Source organism: Palaemon carinicauda, chromosome 11 (assembly GCF_036898095.1).
Source record: "Palaemon carinicauda isolate YSFRI2023 chromosome 11, ASM3689809v2, whole genome shotgun sequence".
Lineage (NCBI taxonomy): Eukaryota > Metazoa > Arthropoda > Malacostraca > Decapoda > Palaemonidae > Palaemon > Palaemon carinicauda.
In genome coordinates, this window is record NC_090735.1 from 8130713 (window position 1) to 8143148 (window position 12436).

The following is a 12436-nucleotide window of genomic DNA, read 5'->3' on the forward strand; positions in this document are numbered from 1 at the left end:
TCCATCGGTCATTTGCCGTAATCAGCTGATTTTGAAAGGGTAGACAATAGTCTTAATCATCTTATAAATGTATACAATAGAATGCATCAGGACCAGATAGCCCTCAGATCTGCATCGGCAAGCTTTTCAAGTTTTGTTGGTATGTGGTGTACCCCCAGAGTTCAGTGCACTCTTTTGGATGCTGGAAGCTCTTCACCTGTCTTCTGCAGATTGCCTATGATGAGTTTGCCCTAAGAAAGTCTTGATGAGGGAGCTAGTAGCTAAGGCTACTTCTCCCTCAGTTCCCTCAGTACCAGTGACACAGATAGGGAAATGCGTGGTGGTTCCCTCACTGTCAGAGACTGTGAAGTAATACCTGTGCCAAGGGAAATTGTGCTAGTACTAGGAAGAGGTGTTGAACCCGAGTTTTGGCGTAAGTTGGAAATGGGGCCGAAAGATGGCCATGTGCTGAGAGGTATCCCAATCTATTAGCATTTTCAGTTAAAATTTCAAAAGAACTACCCCAATGGTCCACGCTCCTCTGTCAGCCTTACCTTCAGAGGTACAGTACTACCAGTCTGTGAAGTCATTGGTTCTTTACAGCTGGGGCTATTTAAACTCTGCTCCAAGTAAAAGAATTTTCCTGAGGCACTGCACAGGAGATCTTTGGATACCTGCAATGGTCCTCTGCAGCTGTCTACCTGAGGGAGTGGGCCATCTGTAATTGGTGTCGTAGAAGTGATACTTCAGTTGGAGCAACTCTAACACTGATAGGGATTTCCTGGTCTTCTTTCGCTGAGAGAAACCCCTCTCAGTCGTTGCGGTCGAAGGCTACCACTCAGCCTTGTGCATAGCGTACCGACTAAAGGGTATAGAACTCTCCTTCTTTTGTGAGTTGTCTATGCTCACGAGGAGCTTCGAGTAGACTAGTCTTGCCCATCCTGGGACCTCAGGTCCAAGGAGTGGTATGTGACCCTCATCCTCAAAGCTTGAGGTGTACCCAAGATGAGCCTTTGAGGAGGTTGTCAGACAGAGATCTGACTCTCAAAATTGTTTTTTGGGCTCAAGCCATGGCGTCCTGATGGAAGGTTCCTGTTTGGTAGCTTCCTTGGGTATAAGACTACTAAGATATTCCCAGAGAATTTAACCACAGGTTATCACAGAATTCTAACTTCTGGAGCGAGTATCTCAAAGGTTTCCCTTTAAGACATCGTAATACAACAGGGGACACGCATGTCTGGTCGTGCCACATAGCTATCTCCACCCCGAACAGAGTTAACGCTTCGGTGTGTAAGGGCTGAGAATAGCTGGGAGCCGTTCCACAGCTAATCTCACTCGTGGCTACTACTGATACTCGAGACGTAAACAAACGGACGCCATTGCTCTAATGACGTCACGCGCGTCTTTATCCTTTGTTTAGTAGCTGCCCTACTGAGACGGATTTTCCCTTGTGTGAACTTTATCGCTTTGCATCTTCGCTATGTCGTTACCTTCAGCCTCGCCTTCTTCTGGAAAGTTGAGTACAAGGTTCCAGTATTGTTTAATTAAGCTCTGGCCGTAAAGTAAATATTATTTCGCGAAATAATTGATGTTTTGTGGCAGAGCTGTGCCTCTACCGGACCCGCCATTTTATGGCGTCGTTGTTGTTTTGCATGTTCTATTTAGTTAGCCACAACAACGCTTCCGGCCTTATATACTAATCGAATGCATTAGTTTATTTAGTCTTCATAGCTAGGAACTTTTATATCGTGTTTAGACGCTTTTTATCGGTCATCGATTGACCTCATACCAGTCGGCTACTATAGCCCCCAGGCCAGGAGCCTATATACAAGTGTTCATGCATGATTTATCAGTGATCCTAGACTAAGTTATGAAGATAGTGGCATTATTATTTTACAATACTTTTGACTAGTGATGCAAATGTTTTCGCCTTCAGGGACCATATAGGGGATAGGCTAGTCAGTGATTCTTACTAGCCTAACCTAACCTTAGGACCCCTATATGCTTCCTTCATCCCCTGCCTTGGCACTCCCTCTAATTAGCCTTGATCCCTTTTCTGAGTAAAGGGATTTATTGTCTAATAGAGTATTATATCGCCTCTCAGTCCTCCCTAAAGGAATGAACCCCCTTTAGGATTGCGTCTGAGAGTGAGGTTAGGCTAGCCTACCTCTATGGCTAGGATAGTCTACGACTTTCCTGCGATAGCGATACGTCTTCTTCCTTGCCTAGTTCAGGACTTTTAGCCCTGATCTAGGCCGGGTTAGGAAGGTTTCTCTGTTCCATGCTGAAACTGTACTCTTGCACCGTTTTAGCCGATCAGCCTAATCTTAGGTTAGGGAGTGTCCTCCCTTCCCTTTGTGGCCGCTCTGGTACAGAAACCCTTCCTGGGAAGACCCCTCTCTTCTCCCTCCCCACCTATCTCTTGTATAGCCTAGCCTATGCTTAGGTTAGTTTATACTCATCTGTCCCCTGTCCTACAACTCCTCCTTAGGGTGGAAGAGTAGGGCTACCCGAGCTTCCTTGTGCAGTCCGCTCTGGTACATATACCTTCATAGTGTCCTATAAGGTTAGTTACTAGTGTAGCTCTGCATAGGGGAGTCTCCCCCCCCCCCTCTTGGGTGTTCCCTAGTCCTCCCTTGGGCTACCTGCTCCCGGTCCCTAGTGACCCCTGCTTATGGATGATAGAGCCTGTCTCTATCATGGGTACACCCCCTCAGGGAGGGGGAGGGATGTCTGGAACCCTGAAGGTACTTCCTGCATCCTTCCCCCCCTCCCCCTGTCTCTCTATCTATCCGGGTGCCGGTCTCTTGCCGCCTCTTATGCCGGCAATACCTGCCTCCCTCTTGGTGACTTCCCTACCCTTGCCGCCAGCCCCCCGTGTACCGAGGGACTACCGGCTGCCGCCGGCTACTACCGGCAGCTCTCCTACTCCTATCTAATCGTCCGCTTGCCGGTCGATCTCCGGAGTGCCGGCATATACTGCCGGCAACCCGATACTACCTGTACCATCCTTACCCCAGTCACCAATCCGGCATCCTCCGGCTGCCGGAGCCGCCGCTCCCTGCCGGCGTGCCGCCGTTGTGCCGGCGGCCGCCATCCTGGTATCTAACTGACTTTGAAAATTGTCTGTTCTAGTGCCAGAATCTATGCTGGAGCGAGCTCCGGCGTGCCGGCGGCTTGCCGGATGCCCCGGAGGCGTCAAGAATACTTGCACCCCCTCTCTGTAGCTATCATAAGACTAAGATAGCCCTACCTTGCAGATAGAGAAGCTGCTTTGCTTCTAAGATCAGTACCTAGTACTGCTCTATTAGTGATCATGCTGTCTCTTTGCATTCTTCTATTTCCAGCATGCTATGTGCATCTTAGCACGGCTGGTTGCCAGAAGCAGTTTCCCTTAATGAGACCTTCTGGCTCTTATCTGGGAACCGAATGAATTCGATCCCAACCTTGTCCTTGGCTTTCCATGGAGTTCCAATATAATGGGAATCCTAGGAAACTATATCCAATGATCTCGGTCATTTGGATTATCCCAGGACCAAGCCTATGGTAACCAGCCGGGCGAGATGCATGGAGCGTGTTCTCCTTTACTGTTTCATTCTCTATGCATCACACCTTCTTTAAGTTAAAATTAATGATTAATATTAACTTAATTTAAGAGCCATTCCTATGACTCCCCCATACTCATTTTCTCTTTCTTCCACAGGAGGAGCAGATGAAGTGCGATTTCGCATACTGTGCTGCGAAACGCTCCCAGTTTTACGGACATACGGCGTGCAGGACTCACGCCCCTTGCTCAGACAAGAAAGGGGATTGGAAGTTCTGGAATCCACTGGAATGTACGGTCTGCCAGGCCTACCTAGTTGAGGCCTTCCATAACCCTCCCTCAGCGGAGGTTAGAGACATTGCTCGTGAGAAACTGCGCAAGTGGGTGCGTGGTTTTCAGAGAAATGCTACTGGACCGTACCTGGCCACCGAAGAACTGAGGTCCCTGTTGTTCCCTAAGGCCTCCCCTGACTCAGTGGTTCCAAAGGAAGCAATCCCCACTGTCCAAATTACGGTGGAACCTGATGTGGTCATGGCTCAGTCCATGCACGAGTGTCGTTTAGATTCCGAGGATGATGAACAGATCTCTGACGTCTCGGAAGACACGGAGAAGACGCTTATGGCTCAAGGAGCCGAAGAGGACGAAGACAAGGTGGAATACACCGAGTCGGAGATTGGAGCTACTCCCTCGTCCATCCCTCCGCCTACTCCTACACCGACGGATGTGTCCATCCCGTCTACCTCCTCGACCCCGGATCCTTCCTCTTCTACCCAAGAACTGATCCGACTGATTAGAGCTGTCATGGACGACAGACTGAAGGAGAACCAGGAGTCCATCAGGTCTATGATTGGATCCAGAGAACCGAAGAAGATCTCGGTCAAGGATCTCCCAGCTTGCTCTCATGCCAACCCGTGGAGGTATGCAGAGCATATGGTTATTGCGACCGGCAGGATCTTTGTTAGTGACAAAATCGGCACGGTCCCGTTGGAAGATGTGGAATTCTTCCCAAGCTTCGAGGCCTACCCGGACTGTTACGTCCGGCTTCGTTCCGAACCTGCCTCGAAGGAGGAGACCGAACCTAAAGAAGAGATAGTGTTCGATCTCGCAAAGGCCCAGGCTATGCTAGCCTCCGCATTTAAGAGCAGGGGCTTTACCTGCTCTAAGCTTCCTGCCTTGAGCAAGAAGCATCCTACATATGTCGCACCTGACACTGCGATTCTTCCATTTTTGGAAAAGGCCTTGGCTGCATGCCTTAAAGCGGCGGAAGAAGGAAAACCCTGCCCTGCACTGGAGGAGTGCAGACCCTTCTCCATCGTGACACCCCCTGACACTAGACAATGGAAAGATGTCCAACATACTTTCGTTGTGGGTAGGCTCGATCCTGACGTCGCCGGACGTCAGTTTAATGAAGACCTCCCTAAGCTCAATGATCACCTCCTTCGCCGGGAACAAGACACGAAGGAGAGGCTTGCAGCGTCTCTTTCTCATCAAGTCCAACTTGAAGTTATGGCCTGTGACACAGCAGTACCCGATCACTACATGGTACTGGCCAAATCCCACTTACTCACGGTAATGAAGGACTTGTACCATTTCATAAAGGCTCGTAGAGCCTGTCGTGAATTCGTGTTTGTCGGTGCCACCGTGAAACACGAACCCCGGAGGCTGATTTCCTCCAACATCTGGGGAAAGCACCTGTTTCCTTCTGACCTTGTCAAGGAAATAACGGACAGAGCCGCCACGGAGAATAGGAACCTTCTCCACAAGTGGGGCATGACCAGAAAAAGGAAAACCTCTCAGGACGATGGACCTCAGCCTAAGAGGAAACCTCAGAAGCCGAAACCCCAGCAACGTCAACAAAGACGTCAGTTTCCGGGACCCGCTACCTCCCAAGTGGTTGCCCAACCACAACAGACCTTTCAATTGGTCCCCCAACCGGTGTTGTCACAGTCACCGGTCTTCACCCCTGCCTTTGAGCAGCCATCCACTACCTTTCATGCCAGAGGTAGAGGCTCGTCCAGGGGTGCAAGCAGAGACGCCTCTCGTCGTCCCTCCAGAGGTAGAGGAGGAAAGGGAGCTAGCGGCCGAGGCAACAAGTCCTCGGGACACCAGAAGCAATGAAGTGCTTCCGGTGGGAGGAAGACTCCGCCAATTCCAGGATCGTTGGACCTTCGATCCTTGGGCACACAGCATCATCAAGAACGGTCTAGGCTGGAGTTGGGTGCAACCACCCCCAATCTTCCAGCGGTTCTTCCAACAATCGACCCCCATTCTGGAAGAATATGTTCTAGACCTCTTGAACAAGAAGGTGATAAGGAAGGTAAAGTCCACCAGGTTCCAAGGGAGACTGTTTTGCGTTCCCAAGAAGGACTCAGACAAGCTCAGAGTCATTCTGGACTTATCCCCCCTCAACAAGTTCATAGAGAACAACAAATTCAAGATGCTGACGCTTCAACAAATAAGGACCCTTCTGCCTCAAGGTTCCTACACGGTCTCTATAGACCTGGCGGATGCCTATTGGCACATTCCAATGAACCATCACGCTTCCTCCTACCTAGGATTTCGACTCCAAAGGAAAAGCTACGCCTTCCGGGCCATGCCATTCGGCCTCAATGTGGCCCCTCGGATCTTCACAAAGCTGGCGGATGCCATAGTACAACAGCTCCGCCTAAGAAACGTCCAGGTGATGGCCTACCTCGACGACTGGCTAGTCTGGGCTCCATCGCCCGAAGAGTGTACAAAGTCTTGCGACGAAGTTACCCAGTACCTAGAACACCTGGGATTCAAGATCAACGAGAAGAAATCTCGCCTCTCTCCGGCTCAGAAGTTTCAGTGGCTGGGAATCCACTGGAATCTTCAGTCACACCGCCTTTCCATCCCCCAGAAGAAAAGGAAGGAAATAGCAGGGTCTGTCAAGCGACTACTGAAATCCAAACGCATTTCAAGACGACAGCAGGAACGAGTTCTAGGCTCTCTACAATTCGCCTCAGTGACAAACCCAGTGCTTCGTGCACAGCTAAAGGATGCCGCGGGAGTCTGGAGACGATCGGCATCCATCGCTCGAAGAGACCTCAAGAGACGGCTTCCAAACAGACTTCGACGCCTCCTAAAGCCGTGGTCGGAAGCAATGGCCCTGAAAAGGTCCATTCCTCTCCAACACCCTCCTCCATCACTCAACATCCACACGGATGCCTCACTGGAGGGCTGGGGAGGTCACTCCCACCTGAAACAAGCTCAAGGGACCTGGTCTCCACTATTCAAGACGTTCCACATAAACATCTTGGAGGCCATGGCGGTCCTTCTTACTCTGAAGAAGCTATCCCCGCCGCCCTCGATCCACATCCGTCTAACCCTAGACAACTCGGTGGTAGTTCGTTGTCTCAATCGCCAGGGCTCAAGATCGCCCCAGATAAATCAGGTGCTTCTCCCAATCTTCCGTCTGGCGGAGAAGAAGAAGTGGCACCTGTCTGCAGTTCACCTACAAGGATTCCGCAACGTGACAGCGGATGCTCTATCTCGGACAAACCCGATAGAGTCGGAATGGTCTCTAGACGCAAGATCATTCTCCTTCATCTCTCATCAAGTCCCAGAACTTCAGATAGATCTCTTTGCAACGAGCGACAACAATCAACTTCCTCTGTACGTAGCCCCGTACGAGGACCCCAAAGCAGAAGCGGTGGACGCCATGTCACTGGACTGGAACAGATGGTCCAAGATATACCTGTTCCCTCCCACCAACCTTCTGTTGAAAGTCCTCTCCAAACTGAGAACCTTCAAAGGGACAGCGGCCCTAGTGGCTCCCAAGTGGCCCCGGAGCAACTGGTACCCCCTGGTCCTGGAGCTGCAGCCCAAGCTGATCCCTCTCCCGGGCCCAGTTCTCTCTCAACAAGTACAGAAGTCGACTGTCTTCGCTTCATCATCGAAAATCAAGGACCTTCATCTCATGATTTTCTCTCCCTTGCCGCAAAGAAGAGGTTTGGGATCTCGAAGAAAAGTCTAGACTTCCTAGAGGAATACAAGACCGAATCCACGAGACGGCAATATGAATCATCCTGGAGGAAATGGGTCTCCTTTGTTAAAGCAAAAAATCCTAAAGAAATCACCATTGATTTCTGTATGTCCTTCTTCATTCACCTTCATGGACAAGGATTAGCAGCCAATACGATTTCAACCTGCAAATCGGCTTTGACTAGACCAATTCTATATGCTTTCCAAATTGATCTGTCCAACGACATCTTTAACAAACTGCCGAAAGCATGTGCTCGCCTACGCCCAGCACCCCCTCCGAAACCGATCTCCTGGTCACTAGACAAGGTGCTCCATTTCGCCTCCAACTTGGACAATGATTCATGCCCCCTCAAGGATCTGACTCAGAAAGTTATATTTTTATTTGCTCTCGCCTCGGGAGCTCGAGTCAGCGAAATAGTGGCATTATCAAGAGAAGAGGGACACATCCTGTTTGCTGATTCAGGAGAAGTGACCCTCTCCCCTGATCCGACGTTTCTCGCCAAAAATGAATTACCCACCAAAAGATGGGGCCCTTGGAGAATATGCCCCCTGAAGGAGGATGTCTCTCTATGTCCAGTAGAGAACCTCAAGGTCTATCTTCGCAGAACTTCAAACTTTGGTGGAGGCCAACTCTTCAAAGGAGAAACATCGGGCAGCGACCTGTCACTGAAACAATTAAGAGCGAAAATCACCTACTTCATTCGCAGAGCGGATCCGAACAGTACACCCGCTGGTCATGATCCTAGAAAAGTGGCATCTTCTCTGAACTTCTTTCAGAGCATGGACTTTGAGAGCCTTAAAAACTTTACGGGCTGGAAGTCCTCACGAGTTTTCTTTAAACATTATGCGAAACAAGTGCACGAAATCAAACATTTTGTGGTAGCCGCAGGTAGTGTTATGAAACCTGCACCTAACTCTGCGTAGAACAGTGAGTTACTTGGGACTCTAACTCTTCGGGTGCCTATGTTGACCCTCGAGTGATTCATAGTGATGTCTAAAAACACTTAGTGCTTTTATAACTGTTCTTATCCCAGGTGAAATGTCATAGTGTTACACAAGTGCCGCATGCCTTGAGCATGATGTGTTATTTAAAGACTTGCGTTCCTCGAGAACGAGTACCTACTAATCCTGAAATTCCCTTTCAGATTCAAGAGCAAGCCTTTATTTCTATGTACATTATTATTACTGTAAATGAACTTTACTTTTGCTGTAAATTATTTAATTTCTGCATTGTGAAATAAAATTTCTATTTTATTACTTATGCGTCTCTTTCAGCTCCTACTTACTATGAAATACATACTGTCATAGTTTTATTTATTCCTCCTTTCTTATGGTCATGAAGAATTTAAGATGTCTATTCCTAAATTATATTCACCTTGCCTCAGTAAGGTTCCTACACGAATACTTACTTCTGATAATCAGGAGATGAACTCTACACACAGTGCCCAACCACCACTGGCCTACTTCAGAATGTTCCTATACAAATATCAAACATTCTGCTTCATCTCTAAGCTCTTAAAAGTTCTTCTGTCAAGATGAATAGCCCTTCAATACCACTTTGACGTCGGCATAGCCCATGGGAACTTCCTACCAATGGGGGGCAGGATATTTCGTTCCTATGGTTCTTACCTAAGATTACTTTGCTGTTTTGTCAATGCCTAGGCACTTAACTCTGGGGGAAAATCTACCACGATACATTGATTCTCTGGTACTCTTCCATCAGGACGCCATGGCTTGAGCCCAAAAAAACGGATTTTGAGCGAAGCGAAAAATCTATTTTTGGGTGAGATAGCCATGGCGTCCTGATGGACCCTCCCTACTACTTCGTTCAGTTTGCTCCCACCCTACACAATTGTATCATGGTGATGGGCAGCAACTGGCGCCAGGATAAAGACGCGCGTGACGTCATTAGAGCAATGGCGTCCGTTTGTTTACGTCTCGAGTATCAGTAGTAGCCACGAGTGAGATTAGCTGTGGAACGGCTCCCAGCTATTCTCAGCCCTTACACACCGAAGCGTTAACTCTGTTCGGGGTGGAGATAGCTATGTGGCACGACCAGACATGCGTGTCCCCTGTTGTATTACGATGTCTTAAAGGGAAACCTTTGAGATACTCGCTCCAGAAGTTAGAATTCTGTGATAACCTGTGGTTAAATTCTCTGGGAATATCTTAGTAGTCTTATACCCAAGGAAGCTACCAAACAGGAACCTTCCATCAGGACGCCATGGCTATCTCACCCAAAAATAGATTTTTCGCTTCGCTCAAAATCCGTTTTCTTGCTTGGCTTAGCATCGATGAAGATAGTAGGCTAGTTGCATTGTCTCTTATTTAGTCACCTACACAGGTTTGAAAAGTCTCCTTCAGCTTTGTGATAGTTTTCAGAACTCATCAGCACATGACCCCATGTTCAAGACCTCCATGCCCTCTCCACATGAAACGGGTGGTGATTAAGACATGTCAGTGACTTTTTGTTAGTACTGGCAGAACCAAGAAAGAGGTGTCAATAATCACTATCTCTTTCTGGCTTCATGAGACAATCCATATGACGTATGCCTCAACAGCTGAGAGGGTCAAGGTACCACCTAAGAGTCATTAAGTCCCTTGACACCTTTGATCTTGGTCTTGTGGTGGCTGCTCAAGTAGTTGTGTAACCATCCTACCTCCCATATGGACTAGGAAGCATCTCATCTATAGTAACATGTAGAATGGATGGTAGAATGATTGGCTCTTCTTCATTTTTCTGTCTCCCCTTTCGGGGTCAAGGTGGTCTAAATGTTACATGCTGGATCTGATCTAATGCTGGTGAGTTTCATTTCCAAGTTCCATTCTTTATTACTAAAGAAGTATCTCCTCTATCCTCCCTATGCGAGAGGGAGGATGGTAGAATTCATACCAACCCATTGATCACCAGACAGGTATTTTATTCCATACTGATTTCCCCTTTGGAGGAAGGGTTTCTTCGTTGACTGAGTATATGACCCCATGTACAGACCAGGTCCTATCAGTCTTCTCATCCCTATGAAAGATAGTTAGGAGGTTGCTGGAGTCCCCACTTTACTTCCATATGGGTCCAGGTGATTCTATGGGATCTTACAACTCTCTAAGCAGCAAGTCTCCCTGTTAAAGGATGAGAGTTTTTATGTCGCATAGGAGGAGCAAATCCCAAGTTATTAAAGTAATTTGTATTCCCTAGTTATACAAATTTGAGTCCTTTAACCTAATTTCCTTCCTCAACCACCACTCCCAGTCCTGGGCCATAAAGTCAAAAGTGAAGCTATCAGATTGGTGTGGGACGTGGAACTTCTCTCCTACACCCTTCGCTAGTAGTTTAATCACTCATTAAACAATTCTTACAACCGTGTAACTCCAGCTCACACTGAAACCATCTCCCAATTAAAGGACTTTAGATTTGTACAGCTAAGAGATTTGCAACAAATTTTTAGAATTTGTGATATTCTTGGTAAAAATATTTTTGTAGTCTTTATTGTTGGTTATATGACCTCAGCTTGGGATTTTGGAAATTCAGATTTATGTTGCAAATAGTATTCTTAATCAAAACAATTTATTTCATCGCTATGACATCCCTTTCTTATATTTACGTAAGTGCATGCAGTCCCCTACTTGACCCTTTTCTGACCAAAGTACGTAATTACTGTATTCCTTTTCTCTTAAAGAGTTTGAGGTAAAGATATCTATATAAGTTTCCCATAAACAATTATCTCTTAAGACCTTATAGGAGGCTATTACCTTCGTAAAGGCATGTCCAAACTATCAAGCATACCTGATGGTCAAATAGGTATACCAGATCCTAATGGGTAGTGAGAATGAGGATTAATGACATCAAGAGAAGGGAAACCACAGGCAGGGATCTGGGAACAAATAGTGCTACCAAATGGTGGGGAAAGAAAACACAGCGGACACCAATAACATATAGTATTTTTCCATGGATAATAATCAATACGAGATACTAAAATCGCAAAGTAAATGAATTCAGACCATGTGTCAACTTACAGACATAAAGCTACAGTACTATATTTCATAACATAGCCTTAACAACAATTCAAAACATAATTATTTCTGCCCACCGTATTTCTATAAACTTTTCTGATTATTATAGAAAAAATTATGATATATACAATTTTTTCTGAATCATATTCTCACACATGGGCATCTTCATATTCATTTTAATATGAATCTAATGAAAAAAAATTGATTAAACAAGTTCAGTAACAGATCAAACCAACAAAAGTGAGGACACACAAACATCTGTGCCAATAATGAGAAAGCTAAACTCTAATTCCTCCAACTACTAGAGTTGGCAATAAGAGAAATTGCTCGAGAACCTTGAATTATGAGCATTTGGAGAGAGAGAGAGAGAGAGAGAGAGAGAGAGAGAGAGAGAGAGAGAGAGAGAGAGAGAGAGAGAGAGAGAGAGAGAGAGAGAGAGAGGGGGGGGGGATTCTGGTAAGAAAATTAACAAGCAAAATCTTGTGAACCTGCCTGGTATTGAATAAGTTGTTTATGAGTTGTAATCATACAGAATAGTACAATTCTGAAACCTTCCTTGAAATATCATCTCTTATGTGCTATCTAAATACAAGTGTCACCATGAGTGAGGAAAGAAAGGTCACCATAATTTTAGGCTGTAAACTTTGTTCGCCATCCTAGTTTGAAGGTTGGCGTTATCAGTTATGGTTTGCCTGGTAGTGTGAACAGGCCATAAGGTAAAGTTTTGTAGCACGTTTTATTATCTTATTTTCATTGAATTTCTTTGCTCATTCATATATTTATTTATTTTCTATTTTATTCTATGACTATGTTCAAAGATGCAAGGAATGTCAGAGGCAATAACTAAATATGAATAAAGCATAAAATTTGTCTAAAAAATAGGATAGACTATATTGAACT

At 46.5% G+C, this 12436-nt stretch overlaps 1 protein-coding gene across 1 annotated transcript in view; it reads right to left on the reverse strand.

The window, feature by feature from the left end:
- LOC137649955 (uncharacterized) overlaps window positions 1-12436 on the reverse strand; it is a 361156-nt gene that overhangs the window by 116082 nt on the left and 232638 nt on the right. The window lies entirely within an intron of this gene.